At 39.2% G+C, this 17298-nt stretch overlaps 8 non-coding genes across 8 annotated transcripts; 7 read left to right on the plus strand and 1 right to left on the minus strand.

Annotated features, from left to right (window-relative positions):
• The first annotated feature begins 6750 nt into the window (after positions 1–6750).
• On the plus strand, positions 6751–6823 carry tRNA:Arg-TCG-2-1 (transfer RNA:Arginine-TCG 2-1). The gene has a single exon. It is a non-coding gene; the product is annotated as a tRNA-Arg (tRNA).
• Positions 6824–6981: 158 nt separating this feature from the next.
• tRNA:Ser-CGA-1-1 (transfer RNA:Serine-CGA 1-1) lies at positions 6982–7063 on the plus strand. Its single transcript has one exon. It is a non-coding gene; the product is annotated as a tRNA-Ser (tRNA).
• A 318-nt stretch (positions 7064–7381) lies between these two features.
• Positions 7382–7463, plus strand: tRNA:Ser-CGA-1-2 (transfer RNA:Serine-CGA 1-2). Its single transcript has one exon. It is a non-coding gene; the product is annotated as a tRNA-Ser (tRNA).
• A 676-nt stretch (positions 7464–8139) lies between these two features.
• On the plus strand, positions 8140–8212 carry tRNA:Arg-TCG-3-1 (transfer RNA:Arginine-TCG 3-1). The gene has a single exon. It is a non-coding gene; the product is annotated as a tRNA-Arg (tRNA).
• Positions 8213–8744: 532 nt separating this feature from the next.
• Positions 8745–8817, plus strand: tRNA:Arg-TCG-3-2 (transfer RNA:Arginine-TCG 3-2). The gene has a single exon. It is a non-coding gene; the product is annotated as a tRNA-Arg (tRNA).
• Positions 8818–8946: 129 nt separating this feature from the next.
• tRNA:Arg-TCG-3-3 (transfer RNA:Arginine-TCG 3-3) lies at positions 8947–9019 on the plus strand. Its single transcript has one exon. It is a non-coding gene; the product is annotated as a tRNA-Arg (tRNA).
• A 129-nt stretch (positions 9020–9148) lies between these two features.
• Positions 9149–9221, plus strand: tRNA:Arg-TCG-3-4 (transfer RNA:Arginine-TCG 3-4). The gene has a single exon. It is a non-coding gene; the product is annotated as a tRNA-Arg (tRNA).
• A 7824-nt stretch (positions 9222–17045) lies between these two features.
• tRNA:Ser-AGA-3-1 (transfer RNA:Serine-AGA 3-1) lies at positions 17046–17127 on the minus strand. The gene has a single exon. It is a non-coding gene; the product is annotated as a tRNA-Ser (tRNA).
• Between the last annotated feature and the right edge of the window lie 171 nt (positions 17128–17298).

Below are 17298 nucleotides of genomic sequence, written 5' to 3' on the forward strand. Positions count from 1 at the left end.
AGTCTGTGTCGATTTTGTTTTTCCGGTAAATGGGCGGCGGTGGGTGGGAAAAAAGGTTTGGTTTTTTCGGTACGGAGGCAAACGCATATGCAAAATGCGGTATTCCATGGTCTGTGTGCTCGAGAATTTTTATCGGTAGCTTCATTTTGTGCTGTTCTGGGCCAAGGAAATGCATGGAAAATGGAAAAGCGTCTGGTGAGGGGTGGTGGTGTGGGCTTTAAGGATATTTTCGGGTGAAGTGTGGGCCAGTGGCCAAGACCATAACTATGGCCATTAATCGTTACAAGTGGTTCACCTCTCCACCTTTTTATTTGCCGGCTATCAACTGTCTTTTACACTCGCCTCCATTTCGATCTCACTGCTTCACCCTATTTTAATAAATAGTTTACCTTACTTTCATCTTTGGATAGATAAAAGTCATGGAAGAACTCAAAGAAATATCTAAAAGGAAATGAAATTGGTAGTCATAATAATGAGAACCCCAAATGATTGAAACTTATAGAATAACTTATAATACTTACATCACAAGGGATAAAAAAACATTCTGAAAAGTATCATTAATATTAACAATTAAGGGTTATGAAATTAATTAACCATAAATAACTATAGTTTTTGTTTTGAACATTTCACGCCCTTAATTTAACTGTGATATATTTGATTTCTTCTGCCGGGTATCTGTAGGATTCTTTCTGAGAACCGAAGTTTTTTTTTATAGATTCGTATCTAGAAACTGACACAGCTAAATTAACCTAATTACAGTAGTAGCCGACTCTCCACACATTCTTTCATCTTCCTACTGTGCTATGCACTTTTTTGTGAAACTTTTTTCCTGGGTACAGTCCACCCCAAAGGGCATTGAGTGCACCTCGTGCAGCTTGCCCTCTCACTCGCACACCGAATGCGCCATTTTTGTTTGAAAGCTAATCGAAAAAGGGCGTACAGCCTAGCCCCGAAAAATACCAGCACACACACTAGCACACCCACGTGGTACGTAATGTAATGCAATGTCCGGAAGTACAGTCAACACCCAAAAAGACCAGCAAACACAAACATAAACGAGCGAGCGAAAGGGAGAGATGGACAATGGGAGTGTGGGAGTGAGAGGGAACTGCCACTCGCATCGCATTCAGCAAAACATCATCAAAATTGTAAAAATAAACAAAAGCCAACATGCATAAAACCAATTTCCATTAAGTCCAACACACACGACGCATACACGCATATGCAGCTCTGTGTGTGCACTAGTGCTGTCCCACTCGGTCACGCTAGCCCTCTCTCTTTCTGCTTCCCTTTTTGGCCTGTCCATTGCAGCATTGAACAAAGTTTCGGGCTTAGATGGTGTTTTTCTCTTTTTTTTTCTATTTTTTTATTTGTGTGTGTGTGTGTGTGTGTGTGTGTGGGAGTTACTGGACTTTGGTCTCTGAGTCTGCCTATAGCCACCGAAAAATCCTCAAAAATAAAGGATAGCAAGGGGACAAAGGAGCGGGGCTGTGAGTGAGCTGTATCCTTAATTGATATCGCAGCAAGGAATTTCTCTGCCACCCACTCAGGAATAAAAGGGAAAATACAAAAGGAAAACACCCGGCTTCGGACAGGATGAGCTCTGTGCGCCATGTCCAGTGATGTGAAGTATCTAGTTAGTGGTACAGTGGTTCCACAATTACTATTCATTACTTAAAATTATCGTTTATTTACTGAGTTCTTTTTAAGTTTCCTATTCATTACCTTGTTACATAAGTACAGTTAGTTCCAAAACGTGCTGCATGATTTCATGATTGTCCTAAAAAGAATTTGAAAATTTTATAAGTGAACTAGGTCTACCAAAATAATAACTATGTATAATCTAGTTTATAACTATTATATAAAGAAATTTTGTTAAAATCTGATTTTGCTTGCACCTCTCAAAGGTCAAGCAATCATTACCTTTCCCAGCACTGGTCATACATATCTATCTCGTCGGGTTTTTAGCCGGGTGTATAGAAAGGGGGGGGGCTTAAACACACACGCATGCGATGGGAACGGGTGGTTTTTTGGGGGTATTTGGGTGGCATTGCAAACGCAACGAGGATACTGCATGTGATAGGTCGGAAATTTTCTGCCGAGCTCGCAATCAACTCTTTGGACTAGGACTAGGAGATATATCCCACACACAGCCAACCTTAACCCACCTAACTTTTCGTGGCGGCGCACCTGCAACACAAATGTGCAAGGGGGGCTGTGGCAGGGTGGGGTGGGGGAGCAATTCTGAGGGTTGTGTGCAGGACGCAGTAAAATGGCGGCATCCCAGGCCTTTGGGCTTGGCCAAAGTCCATGTGTGCGCTTGTGTGCGTGTCTAGAACCCCTAGATGCCCCCCGTGCACCACCTCTGCATGCCTTTGTGTCTGTGTGTGCGTTTCCATTTTGCCATTTTTGCCACCCACATGCCACCCTTTTGTTTTGGCTCGCCTTGGTAGGCACCAACCCTCTCGGAAACCCCCGCCGCTGGAAACCCACCCATGCACCGAATTGTGAGGCAAAATTGAAGTTCATGCAACTTAGGTCTAGGGATGTCTGTCTCTATTCGAGTGTGTGTGTGTGTGTGTGTTTTGGTGTTTCGGGTGGGTGTTTTGGTGCGTTGCATGTCTGTCCAGACACACACACACACATATGCAGTACACATAAATATGGACAGATAGATAGTGACAGTGCGTACTGTTGAAATAGTTAAGGTATGATAGATAAAATCATAATTTATAAAACACTTAACAGAAATGAGTCTAGGAATGGTACTCATAAACCATCTTCTAATCAACTTCAAAAACATTTCATACTAAATAGTGGATAACTAGTAAGCGCCTGACACAACTGACTCGCACTGTACGCATGTACACGAGGTTGCATTTACGGATATGTGCGCACATAGTCAATGAATAGCCGCAGTGCCCTGTCCTGTCCATCCTCTCATGTTCGTTTTTTTTCCCGGTGGCAGCCTATGGAAAGTTTTCCGGGAATTAAGTTAACAAAGCACACGTGAGTATTTATTTAAATATATCTATTTATATAAATACATATCCAACTGCATGTTGCTCTCGTGAATTGCACAAATGCAATTCTCTATCACTAACATTTAATTAATAAATACTTTAATACAGTATTTGTGTTCTGATTAAAGTAAATGTTACTTTGAATGAGTTATCAAATATGTATATAAGTAGTATGATTTACACAGGTCTTATAAAAAGCTCCTTGAAGTGTCTTAAAGCATAGGTAAATATGTTTAGGTAAAGTCTAAGTTTTTAAGAATGTGTTACTGTTTTTCAGCTTTTTTGTATATTTTGGGCGATACTCGACATTTTTTGTTTGCTATTTTCTATAATTTTTGTGTATATCTTTTATTATTCTGTTGGTATTTTGCTCTACGCCCCCTTCTTGTTTTTTTTTTTTTAACTTAGCTTGACGTTGACGATGACGACGGAGACCAAAAAAGTGAACGAGGACGACCGCCTACAAAACACGCCTATTGTTGCCACCTCCCACACATATATACAAATATTGATGCAGCCACACAGACGAAAAGCACTCGAACATTTGCTTCGCATGTGGCCGTGGCAACCCTTTAAAAAATAGGACTCAGTGTGTGTTGTCACACAGTAAGAAACAAAGCAATACCATAGCAAGATATTTTAAACACTCCCAAATATCTTAAGACTATGATTAAATAACTACTTAGATGGAAGACACATATTAATGCAAATGAAATACAAATATTTTTAAGATATTTTACTAAGAAAATAGTTGGGCGCCATTTATTTTTATTTATAGCTTATACATTTTATTTGTGTAGGATACGTAGTATTTAAAAGAGAGTGAGAACCCTGGTCCAGTTTTATATATGCAAGCAGTTGGTCGCCATTTTTTCCAAATAAGTTCTTTGATATTTTATCCGTGTAGGGTTGCGGTATTTGTTTGGGAATGGGAGTCCTGCTTTTTTCGGTCCGGCCGGACCCAACTTAACCGACAACGACGCTTTGGGCGCATTTCGCTTAACGTTTTTCAAGCAGAAAATCGATAAGTGCGCACGTACAGGAACATATATAGCATACAGCACACAGATACATATATATATATATATATATATATACATATATATCCCATTGCACATGGCATATACACCATGTGTGTGTGGGCAACACAACATCATGCGTCGTAGGCCAGAGATGGTTTTCAGTTTTCCCCAACTGCAAATGGATGAGAAACAGTCGAAAGAGAGCGTTTCGGCGGGGAAAACAGTGAAAGGGGGCAGTGGGGGCGGAGCGATAGTGCAGCTGGAAAAATGGCCACGGTGGTGGGGGGAATGGAGGGTCTACTGCTAGTTGGAAATCCCTACGTGCGCTTTGCTGTTTCATCAATTATTTATTTCGGTTTTGTGCCACTGGACACAGAGGACGGGGGCGTGCTGGTGCGGCGATGGAGCATTGGGAACATTGGGAATACTCAGGACAAAGCCCAGTACGGAGCCAGGGCTGCCACCCTCGAAACTTGAGCGCTACATACAAACAACATTTACCATATTGTTTACTCGACTGTTTCCATCAAATATTCAGAGATCAATTGAAGCGGAATATTCTTCAATTTCTTACATAATTTACCAGGCTTGTGAAGCGCACCAAAAAAGTTCAATAATTGTTTCTTTGAGGGAGAGAAGAGCTTATAAGATATACATATTATACATTATTGAAATTAACTATTGCCATTACAAATATAACAGTTGAAACGAATCTATAGTTATTAACTGTAATTAGTAACTTTTCGCTACGCATACTAAATAATAGTACACAGTAGTATTTTTCCAGCATTAGTTTATATATATTACGGCTAATATAAAGTTCTGTGGCTTTTATGCCTTGAGCCACAGCTTTCTTGTTTTTCTTTCTACTTTAAAAACTAAGTTTCAGACGGGGAAAATGCAGGCGAACATTAATCATGGATTCGGGGAATTAGTGGGGGGTGGGGTTTTTTTTTTTAGAAGGGGAAGGACGAATGGGTGGAGGTCCACCTACCGCAGTTGGCTACGGGTATTTTGACCAGGCCGAAAACGAGCAGCATTGTTACCTTAACCATCAATAATAACGCAATGTGGCAATGGGCAAGGCACCGGGAGCTGACAGAATTAGTTGCAAAAATTTATTTATGACTCTTTGTTGGCCGGGCATTGTTAGCTTACGCCCGCCGCCAGCCGCCCCCTCTTCAGGTTTATCCCCCTCCCCGCCCACCTGTGCTGATTTATGGCGCCCCGATAGTGCTGCCAATAATTGGCCAAAGAAGCGGCAGCGAGAACTTTTGTCTCCATCCCAAAGCGACCTGCGCTAAGAAAAAAAATGAATGCACAAAGGAACATTTTTCCATAACAAATGATGTCTTTGGCTGATTTTTAAATTATTTTTTTTTATTTTTTTACAATTTAGAATGTGGCAATCATAGATTTTGATATAAACATGGCTATTCTCTGCGATCTTTGAAATCTAAATAAATTGTTTTTAGTGTGTCCATTTTTTTTTTTTTTTGGGTTTGTCATGGCCATGGCAGAAATCTCATTAAGTTTTACATGCAACGAACAACTGACATGCAAACTGCATTTGAAACAGGGCAGGAAGCTTCCCCCCGAGGGCCAACTCCGGTTGCCAAGTGCGTGGCAAGAAAGAGCGAGAGGATGGCGACGTGCGAGGGAGGGGGGCGCGAGAGAGGCGAGGCTGATTAGCATATTACCATGTAATTAGATAGTTTGTAATTAATTTTAATTGTAACCGGCTTCGCTTCCACACTAGCCAAGATCCCCACCGAAACGAAAACGAAATAGAAACAACACGACACAGCACAGAAAATCGAAAGAAAAAACGAAAAGGAATAAATACTTTCGACCTTTCCCAAGCCCACAGAAAATTAGCGATGCCATTATATTCATTACCTTATACGTATAAATTTTATCATTCAATTCCGAAAGCATTTTGGGCGAAAATAAAGTACTTACTTTTAGGGCGAAAAATAAGTAAGTTGCCATTAAATGGAATATTTTTTTGTTACGATGATTAGTCATTTATAATAAAAATTTAAAATATGGGCAATTTGGTCCCCTAATCAACATGCACATATGTACATACATATATTTACATTTTCCCAAATGTGTCTGTAATTTTTTTTTTAGTATGGAAACGCAGACAGTAGGAAAAACGTAGCCAACAAAAAAGGCAAAAAATGCGTTTGCCGCAGACACAAATTATCGATCCGAACATTACACAAACACGCACACGGACAGAATTAAGCAGCACCGCAAAGTAAAACACTTGGGTAAACCCCCAAAAATGGTTGGAGCTGAGTGGGGGTGGCAAGGGCACTTTTTTTTGTTGCGGCAACTTCTTTAAGTTGTTCTTGATAAAAAAGTCATGACCTAACACAATATGTCCGTAAATAAGCCTGTGTAACAAAATAAGGCCATTGGCCCTGAAATGTACCTGATATATTGTTTTTTGTTAGTATTTAGAGGTGTTAGAAAAGATGAAGGTATTTGCTTAAAAATTGTGATTAATCTCAATCCCTTACATTTTTTAAAATAATAATCACAAAGCTTCGTTTCGCGTTGAAACTGAATTTTTTGCAATTCAACCCTTCCCACTTATTATAGTTTTCGTTCTGTTCTCACTAGCAAATGTTCTCACTCCAGTTTCTCTCGCCTCTCCCTCTTTATATTTGTTGTTACGGCCTGGTAAACCAACTGACCGTGTGGCCTAATGGATAAGGCGTCGGACTTCGGATCCGAAGATTGCAGGTTCGAGTCCTGTCACGGTCGACCGTTCTATGCTTTTTTTTAATATTCATATTTTTCCTTGAGCTATGAATATTACAGCTTTCATTAATTGGCCAAGTCAATTGCTGAAAAAAATATTTATTAGTTCTTTAAGGAACTAGAAGCTTAAATAGTGTATTGGGCTTGCGTAAGGACAAGTAGCAGTCGTGGCCGAGTGGTTAAGGCGTCTGACTCGAAATCAGATTCCCTCTGGGAGCGTAGGTTCGAATCCTACCGGCTGCGAATGAGAATGTATATTTTATTTCATATGTTTTTATTTTCTGAAATTAAATAAAAACGTTCTGCATAGCAAAACAAATGAGTGCTAGGTGTTTAAAAATACATTATTTTATTGCCATACGGAATTATCCTATTTAACGATCAATTTATATTTATAAGGTAGAGAATTAACCTTTTTTTTAATTGTCTTATAGAATTATCCTATTTAACGATCAAACTATATTTAAAAGTATAAAAAATAGTAGGAAACGTAGGAAATTAACCTTTGGCCCTGTAATATGCATAAACTCCGGAAGATTGTTGGGATTTGATCAAAAATAAGCAGTCGTGGCCGAGTGGTTAAGGCGTCTGACTCGAAATCAGATTCCCTCTGGGAGCGTAGGTTCGAATCCTACCGGCTGCGGAAGGGTAGTCCTATATTTTTTATGTTTTAATTTTTAAAAGGAGCATTCTTTCAGTTTTGAATATGTTTATTATATTACACACTGTGCCTTTGTTTGGCAATTACTTTCTGTCTAATGAATTTCTTAATTCAATTATAATCCGCATTTTGATCATATTTCGTATTCAAGGAACCACATCTCTAATTTTTTTACCTTGCCTATTTGTCTCGCATTGTGTAGCCCAAACACAACAACACCACCCACCAGACACGCACAAAATTATTTACATTTGCTGCTGACGAGTTCGTTGAACCTTTGATAACCTTTTTGGTCTGCTCCTCGGCAATTTTATTTCTCTATATACTAAATTTTTCGGCTGTCTTTCCTTTACTTTCGTTTTGCTCTTCCGTCTGTGGGCGTATATCGCCGTCCACAAAAAGCCTCAAAATGTCTTTGGTCCTTTTGCACCATTGACGTTGTTGTTTCCGCAGGTCCGAGCCCGCAGGAATCTTTGATAAAGATCTTTATATTATCAATGTCTAAGTATAGATAAAATGAATAAATAATTATGAAATAAGAATGTAAATACAATTTTCAATCAATCGTTTTAAGCAAGGTTCATTTGCAATATTATAAACTATGATAGACCGTTTTGTATCATTGATCTTGGGAATTTGGGACGCCGGTTGCGTAACTGACCGTGTGGCCCAATGGATAAGGCGTCGGACTTCGGATCCGAAGATTGCAGGTTCGAGTCCTGTCACGGTCGAAGCTCAGGCTATATTTTTTTAAATTATATTTTGTTCGTCCTAGAATATATTAATATGGGAGATTCCCTAGCCCAACCCAAACACACCAACACCACCCACCAGACACGTACAAAATTATTTACATTTGCTGCTGACGAGTTCGTTGAACCTTTGATAACCTTTTTGGTCTGCTCCTCGGCAATTTTATTTCTCTATATACTAAATTTTTCGTCTTTCTTTCCTTTACTTTCGTTTTGCTCTTTCGTCTGTGGGCGTATATCGCCGTCCACAAAAAGCCTCAAAATGTCTTTGGTCCTTTTGCACCATTGACGTTGTTGTTTCCGCAGGTCAGAGCCCGCAGGAATCTTTGATAATGATCTTTCTATTATTAATGTCTAAGTATAGATAAAATGAATAAATAATTATGAAAAAAGAATGTAAATACAATTTTCAATCAATCGTTTTAAGCAAGGTTCATTTGCAATATTATAAACTATAATAGACCGTTTTGTATCATTGATCTTGGGAATTTGGGACGCCGGTTGCGTAACTGACCGTGTGGCCCAATGGATAAGGCGTCGGACTTCGGATCCGAAGATTGCAGGTTCGAGTCCTGTCACGGTCGAAGCTCAGGCTACATTTTTTTTAAATTATATTTTGTTCGTCCTAGAATATATTAATATGGGAGATTCCCTAGCCCAACCCATTTGTGTAACCTGAGAAATTGGGAATTTGGGACGGCGGTTGCGTAACTGACCGTGTGGCCCAATGGATAAGGCGTCGGACTTCGGATCCGAAGATTGCAGGTTCGAGTCCTGTCACGGTCGAAGCTCAGGCTATATTTTTTTTAAATTATATTTTGTTCGTCCTAGAATATATTTATATGGGAGATTCCCTAGCCCAACCCATTTGTGTAACCTGAGAAATTGGGAATTTGGGACGGGGGTTACGTAACCGACCGTGTGGCCCAATGGATAAGGCGTCGGACTTCGGATCCGAAGATTGCAGGTTCGAGTCCTGTCACGGTCGTACCTCAGTATTTAATTTTTTTTGAACTTATTTTTCGTTCGTCCTATAATATATTAATATGGGAGATTCCCTAGCCCCACTCATTTGTGTAACCTGAGTGCGGTAAGCAGCAATCGTAACCAATTGGCATACCGAATTGAAAGATTTATTGGACTTTTACATGGGTCGTCCATGGACGAATCAACATGTGGCTGCCACCGCAAGAAGCCCAACTTTGTTCGTTGGCTCTTGCTGCCTGGGCTTGCACTGAAACAAATCTCTTTAACGTCAGCAAAAAATAAAAAGATATTTTTTCTAAAGTATGTATTGTCGTACATTTGGTTTATAATTTTAATATTTAGCGTATCAATTAAATCAATGTGTCTATGTGTCCGATACTTTCGTGTATTTTGTTATGTTTCTGTGTATCTGCTGGTGTCGTTGCTGCAATTGTTGCTAGCTTGAATAGCTATATATTTTTTATTCTCTTTTGTCAGCAAGCAGACTGAGGAGCAAGTTTTAAGCAACAAGAACGACACGCGGAGGAACAAGCTGGTCTACAAAGTGGAGGACGAGGCTGCAATTTATGTGGAGGTCCGGCTGTCCACAGTCCGCGGTCCAAAAGAGATCCGAGGGCCCACAGAGTCGGCTTAGCATAATAAACGTCAGAATTAATTGGATTTTAATTGTCTGTTAAGCGCTGAAATTAAGTGCAGCAAAACTAGATTGTCGGCCAGGCAGTGGCTGTGGCGGTGGGCGGTGTTTTGGCGGAAAATGTATTGCCAACTCGTAGCTGACTGCTTTATTCAGCCGACTTCAGCCATGAATGGTAGCCCCATTCCCCTTTAAGCCCCCCTTTTGGACCGATACCGATCTTAACAATGCTCAACCAAGCGACACACAGTACACATATGAAGATTATTTGCATGTCTCCGTTCTGGTGGTCGTTTGTCCAACTCCAGCTCCATCTGGACTTAAAACCACAACTCCAACTCCAACTCCAGCTACGATCCCAGTTTCGATGCCACAAAAAAAGAAAAAGGTACCTTGATGCCGCCAATTGCCCATCTTTGATTGGATGAAACGGTTCGGCATTCTTCATCACAAAACAGATCGCATATTAGTAGAAACTAAATAAATATTATACAAATAGAATGAACTTGCTGCAGTAAAACTTTACAGTGCGAAATATTTTAAATATATATATTTTTGGTTCATTAAGTGTCATTTCAAAAATTTAAATTCTTTCATTAGTAATTTTTTTACAATTAGCCTTTCTACCGCCTTGATCCTTGTTTGTTGCCAGCAACATGTTGCTAAATTCCAGCTTTAGCAACGTCGAGACAAAAAAAAAAAAAAAAAAATGAAACGAGGGGAATCAACAAAAACAGCAAGACCAAAGGCGACACACGAAAACGTTCAACGAACTTTGGTCGCAGGCTGAAAAAAGTGGACTGGGTGCACACCACTGCGTATACGCAATGTTCGGGATGTCAGGACATCAGCTGTTGGCGCTACAGGACTAAGGACCCCGGGTCTAAAGACTCAGGACTCGGCTCATTTTGATTTACGCCCAGTGGCAAAAGAAGCCGAGGAGCGAAAGCCGAAGACGAGCGGCAAAAGGTTGAATGGAGTTCAATGCACTCCGATGACGTTAGGGATAATCCAGCAGGACGGCAGGCCTCCAGGACTTGTCTTGCTGTGTGTGCGTTAGTCAGTGTGTATGGACACGCACACGTGCCTGTGCACAGAGAAAAATGAAATGTTACTTTGTGCAAAAGCATTGGCTTATCGATGCTTTAACCTAATAATGCAGAGTTTCATTGGTAATTCTAGAGTCCAACTAACTTAAACTTTTAACTTTCACTCGTTTAAGTAGTAGAAACAAAATTTTTTTATTCAAGTTCAACATTTTTGGTAAAGATTGTATTGTCGGAATGAAGTTCATTGTTATTTATTTGAATAAATTATTATTTCATTCATTTCATTTTGTTCGACTTAGGTCAATGTTTTTTTTTTTTTTTGCAGTGCAGGATCCCGGATCCTGGGCGCATCCTGCTGAGGGCCATTGGCTTTTTGGTCTTCGCCGGCGCGTCGGCAGTTTCGGCGTCTTCGTAGGGCTTCGGACTTTTCGGCTCGCCGGCTTTTATTTTATGCCATTCCATTTTCGGGTGTCAATGTCCTGCGTCCTGTGCTGGTATCTGTGTGTGTGTGTGTGTGCGTGTTAGTGTGTGGCATGTGTCCTGCAGCGGAGAGCGAGCAAAAAAAAAAAACTTACCAAACGAAAAGAAAAAGTCCTCTATTCGCGCTGCGTTCTGCGTTACGCTCGTCACATTTTATTAGCCAGTTTGCAGGCTGCAGGACATTGAACGTCTGTCTCCCTGCGCGAGTCCTTTGTGTCGCAATAAATAACACACACATCAGTGTGTTAGTGTGTGTGTGTGTTCGAGTGTTTGTGTGGGCCTTCCCTGCTTATTTTTGTTTTCTTCGGCTGCCTGTTATTTGTGTCCTTTTTGGGTTTAGATGTTGTGGGTGCATTGAACTGCAGGCCGCCTTCTTGACGCTTTTTTGGGGGCAATTTGTGTTTGAATTTGGCGGAACGTAGTTTTATATACCCTCTCCACGGCATGGTCATTAATTATATATTTTTTTACTGGCACATTGTTTTCAAAATATTTAACGATTTTGAGGAGATTTCAAGTCAAAATCGAAGAATTATCATTTTTATTTTAAAAATTAAGGTTTAGTTACCCAAAGATAAAGAAAATTAAATGAAAATAAACTAAGATTATTTGAGCAGTGTTTGTTCATAGTTCTAACCACTATTGCTTTGTTTGAATTTTGAAATCAGTATTATCGTTTTCTTATGACATAAGTTAGTTCCAGCGTTAAGGCTTTTATTTTCACAGGGTATGCCCAATTCGATTTTCGATCTGCGATGAACTGTCAAAGGTTTTTGTGTGCGCGGCAGTTTTCTTTTTTTTTTTGCCAAACAATGGGTAGCGCCGAATATCCGCATATATATCCCGATGCACCGTTATCCAGGACTTTTTGCGGATTAGGGCCTTGACAATTGCGAGGGCGAGCAATGTTAAGGGTTAAGGGATCAGGGTCGAAAGCAGCTGGCTTCCTCTAACGGGAACACTTAACCCTAAGCATATTTTCGGCGTTTCTTTTCTTTTGTGTGCGCTGAATTCTTTTTTTCTTTTACACTTATTACGCTTTTTTGTGTGTGTATTTTATTTAATTTTTTTTTTTTTTTTGGGATAGCGCTAATGATGATGAAGCGGCCAGGGGCGGGCGGAAAAAAGGGGTAGCGGGTGTTTTGGAACAACTGGCAACTGTCTCCTTGATGCGTCCTTCAGGAGCTCTCTGGCGCATGACTTTTGCCTTCTTCTGCTGCCAACTTCTGTTGCAAGTCACAAAAATACAAAACAAAAAACGAGACAAAAATGTGCTGCGTTATTTTCTCCTTATTTTCTCCTTTTTTTTATTATTATTATTTTGTACCTTTTTATTTTTTGCATGACTTTTTTTTTGGAGGAGTTGCAGGCGACTTTGTCTATGCTGCAAAAGAATGCCTTTGGGGCATTTAGATAAAAAATACATGAAGGAGCCAAAGTCAAGCCAAAGGATACTAAAAAACAGATGAGCATGGGCGGGACGTGGGGGGTTTTTCGACCAAGGGAGGCCTGCATATTGCACTTGAGAGCCCAGCAGCAACAACAACCAAGTAACAAAAATAAAAAATACGAAAAACAAAGAAAAACGAAAAAATAGCGACAACCAAGAGTAACAACGGAAAATTGTGAAAAAATCACAAGACGCACATAAAAATGTGAGTGAAAAAAAAAATGAGGGACCAGGAGATGGGCAAAACAAAAACAAAAATAAAAAAAAAAACGAAAAGTGTAATAGAATTTTCCAAGGGAAAGGAGAGCCCCAAGCTCAGGCATTTCCCTTCGCTGTTGTTGTTGTCATTCGCTTGTTGTATTTTATAATTTATAGAATTATGCAAAAGGTTTTTTGGCAGAACATCTCAGGTTGGCTCTGCAAAATCCGACCAGGAGTTCAAATTATATTGGATAGACTACATGAGCAAAGGTTTTGGGTAAATCACCTACGAGTATAGTGTATTCAATATCTATTTCTATTTAAAATTTGCTTAAGAAATATTTACAAAATATTGTATTTTCGATTTATATTTTAAGGCTAGTATAATTGTATTAATTTAAGATTCAGAAATATACTTAATTTACATTTTGCCTTTAATAGGTGTTTTATAAAATTCTGTTTTTCTTTTCCACAAAAATTCAATCGAATTCAAGTGAACCTCAGCATTAAGATGCATCCAAATTTCTTCAGCCATCTGAGCCATCTCGTTTCCAGGAAAAAGGGACTCCTTCAAGGACCTGACCGAATAATGCCCGACTCTCATATATGAGATGTCTATAAACTCAAACAGAGCCAACAATGTCGTCGCCTGGCTAATCTACAGCAATTTTTACGCTTTTCACAAGCAATCCGCAACCAAAAAAAGAAAGAAAGAAAAAAAAAAACGAGTGAAAAAATAAAGACGAAATTGGGCGGCGTTTGGGGTGATGGTGTGTCTCAAAAGAAAGAAAACTTTGGACTTTGAATGCTCGGGAATTTTCCTTTTCATCAGCTTAAAAGCCTGGTGCATGGACGAGTAGCGAGGGGGCGGGGGGGGCGTGACAAAGCCGGGGCCAAAAGGAGAAGAATTATAAGAGGCAAACCGAGCGGAGGGGGCCAGACCCAATGATGATGAAAGATACATTTGTAGCGCACAGATACGCGTTACTTGTACTTTTTGTTGTGTACACTCCTCTTCTGAATGTGCATCTCAAAGATGCCGACCCCTGGCCCACCCATTCACCACACCCCCTTCTCTCGTTGTGTTTATTTTATTTTTTTTTCCGCATTGTCAACGCTTTGGGAGTCGTCGCCTCATAATCCGTTATTAATTGCCCAACGACATGTTACCAGGGCCAAAAGCACAGAAGCAAGGGAATCGGGCCAAGTTATCCAGGGGCTTGGCCACTCGATAGATAACCGCAGTAGACATAGAGAAAAGTCTTGAGATCGGTTCAGTATTCTATATATTTATATTGTTATATTAATGTGCATAAAAAAATAAAACAAACGGTTGGCTTAAGCAAATTAGAAAGTGATATGGTTTTGTGATAAAAAAAGAGTGCTTACTATATTCATACTATATAATTTTTGGCTCCCTTAAAATATAAATAGCATTTTAAAAGGAAATCATAATTTTTCTTCGTGCAAACATATTTGTATCTTTTGTCTGCACAACTTCATTCAGACAGCTCCAGAAAAAGTTTTGCAACTGCATCGACCAGTGTGTTTGTGTGTGAATGTATCTGCCAGCTAGTACTTACATATATATATGTATATATATTTATATACAAATATATATAGATATATACTCTGCTGCCATATCGGTTTCTTCCGCGCCGTTGTTCTCTTTTTTTTTTCCTCCTTGTTCGGTAATTTATTTACTCAAAACACGCAAAATTATTTTATGCAAATGATTTCTCAACGTTTTCACTTGCCGAGTTGAGTCAGCTAACCATATACGCCATATCCTCCTCCGATCCCGATCCCTTGACTCAAGTCCCCTTCCCAATAATTGCCATAACCCCCCGGACTTGTCAGTTTTGTAGTCTGCCATTTGGGGGCGTGGCCAGAGGGCAGGCGTTTAATTCTTAACCCACGGAGCGTGGTCAAAAGGGTAACATCCGACTCCATTGAATGAATGGGCACCACAATGCCTATATTCCGCATTTTGTTCGCAGGCATGGCTAAATAAATAAAAAAATAAAAAAAACACCGTGGTGTTTTTAATGTTTATTTGATAATTGCAACATCTTTCGAAATATTCCAAAAATAATCTGGAGTGATTTTCTTATTATTATGCATCATACAGTAATAATAACAAATTTACCCGGTCATCGCTTTAAATCAGAAATTGCCAAGGGCAGGCAAAGAAGTTCAATACAATTTGAACTCGATCGGTGTTTCAAATGGACTTAGATATATTCCCCGATATCTGAGCCAACTTCCCAGGGTTCTCCAACTAAATATCGTTTGGCACACATTTGTCAACTGGCGATTGCGGCATAATTACAAATACAAAACTCCGCTCGAACAATTGCGACAATTTCCAGGTATCGCAATGGCATCGAAAGATGAATCGGCGAGTTGCAGAAATACAATCGAATTAATGGAAAACAGAGATTTGGAGCTGAAACAATTTCGACATATTAACCGCTTTGTTGGTGGGCGGGCACAAAGAAATAAATGGCGTGGCCAAAAGTGAAAATCTGCGGCCAAAAGCGATCGAAGAAGGTCAACAAAACTTTGGGAGTTCGTGTGAAGTATCGCGGTGTATCTATCAGATACATAAATTAGATGCATGCGTCACCGTTCGCCGGCCGTTTGCGAATTTTTTGTTTTACTTTTGTTTGTTCCCTGCTCGCCGCTCACATAATTTTACATTCGATTTCCTCAATTAGCCGGCTCAGGAGCAGCTGTGCAAATTCTGTTATAGTTTTTTTTTTTTTGTTTTTATATTGCGCATTCGGTTGATTTCGCGCGCTGTATCTGTGCGATGAGCAGCGCTAAAAGTCGATTAATCAACGCAGGCTTTTGGCCAAATTTAGGTCAAAGTCTCTAGTTTGTGCGGTCGTTTATCTCGCTCGGAATGGCGAAAAACTCAAATCAGTCCAAGATATACGCGTATCTTAAATTTGCCTTCCTTCTAGCGATTTTAATACTCTTGTACAGGGTACTTAAAATTGGCATTGATTATGTAAAGTTTAGAATGTTTTGATTTCAACAACCTGAATTCAATCTGGAATTGTGTGAAAAGGTTGTTAAGGAATTTATTTGAAATAAAATAATATATATAATATAGATGGTTTAGTTTGAGTTCGTTGAATTTAGAAAGAAAAAAAAACTGTTCAAAAGGGTATATACTCAAATATTTATAAAATCGATTTTTATTGTCTTATGTTAGGGCATTAAAAACGTATTCTCAGTTTAGTGCTTCAATTTTTGCAACTTTTTTCGACTTCATGCGTTGCTCTGATTTCTGTCGTCGATTTGCGCAAGTTGTCGTCGCTTGTTGCTTGTCTATCACTCACTTAGCATCTAGCAAATGCCCGGCGCGTTTTCTGGGGCCTTTTTCTTCTTCATTTATTTCATTTTATATATATATATATATTTTTTTTTTTGCCCTCTTGGGGCGGGTTCAATGGTCTCAAAAGTTCCTTGCCCCTCTTCAAGTTGAAGCCAATCATGTAGCTTCAACTCTACCTACATTTTTGGCGATTTTAGTTGGGTTCAAGCCTCTGCGGGTGGCACTGGCTTAAAAGCCTTTAAAATTCAATCAATATGGGGTTAATTACAATGCCAGCTCGATGCTTTCTCGATTTGCTTGGGTTGTCCCAAAAAGAACGCATTTATAGAAGAGACACAAAAAATTCTATTATACATAACCATTGAAATTACAAAGACTATTCAACATATATTTTGCATATGTATATATAACGTAAACATATATTTGTATGTAAAAATGTATTCAACATATATTTCAGCATATAAATAATTTCTTAGTGTAAATTGGTCATGGCAATTATTTCTGTAAAATATTCTTACAGATTGCATAACACAAGGATTGCAAAAAAACTATTGTATAACTAATTTAATACTAAAAAATTGTGTTTTATATATATTCCTAATGATGTTACCTTTTGAATTTATTAGTTTGGCTTAATTATTTAAAAAAAATTGGCACTTATAAACCGCAGCCGGTAGGATTCGAACCTACGCTCCCAGAGGGAATCTGATTTCTAGTCAGACGCCTTAACCGCTCGGCCACGACTGCTTTGATGACTCCAGTGGCTTTATTACCCGGCTCTAGCTACATTAATATCACTGATCTTTTTATAGCGTAAAGAGGATCATATAACTATTAATATCACTTTTTTAACAATAGATGATGATTAAATTCAAAAAAGTTAAATTGGTTTCAGCGCTGTATTTTCAAGAGATCACC

Source organism: Drosophila melanogaster, chromosome X, assembly GCF_000001215.4.
Source record: "Drosophila melanogaster chromosome X".
NCBI lineage: Eukaryota > Metazoa > Arthropoda > Insecta > Diptera > Drosophilidae > Drosophila > Drosophila melanogaster.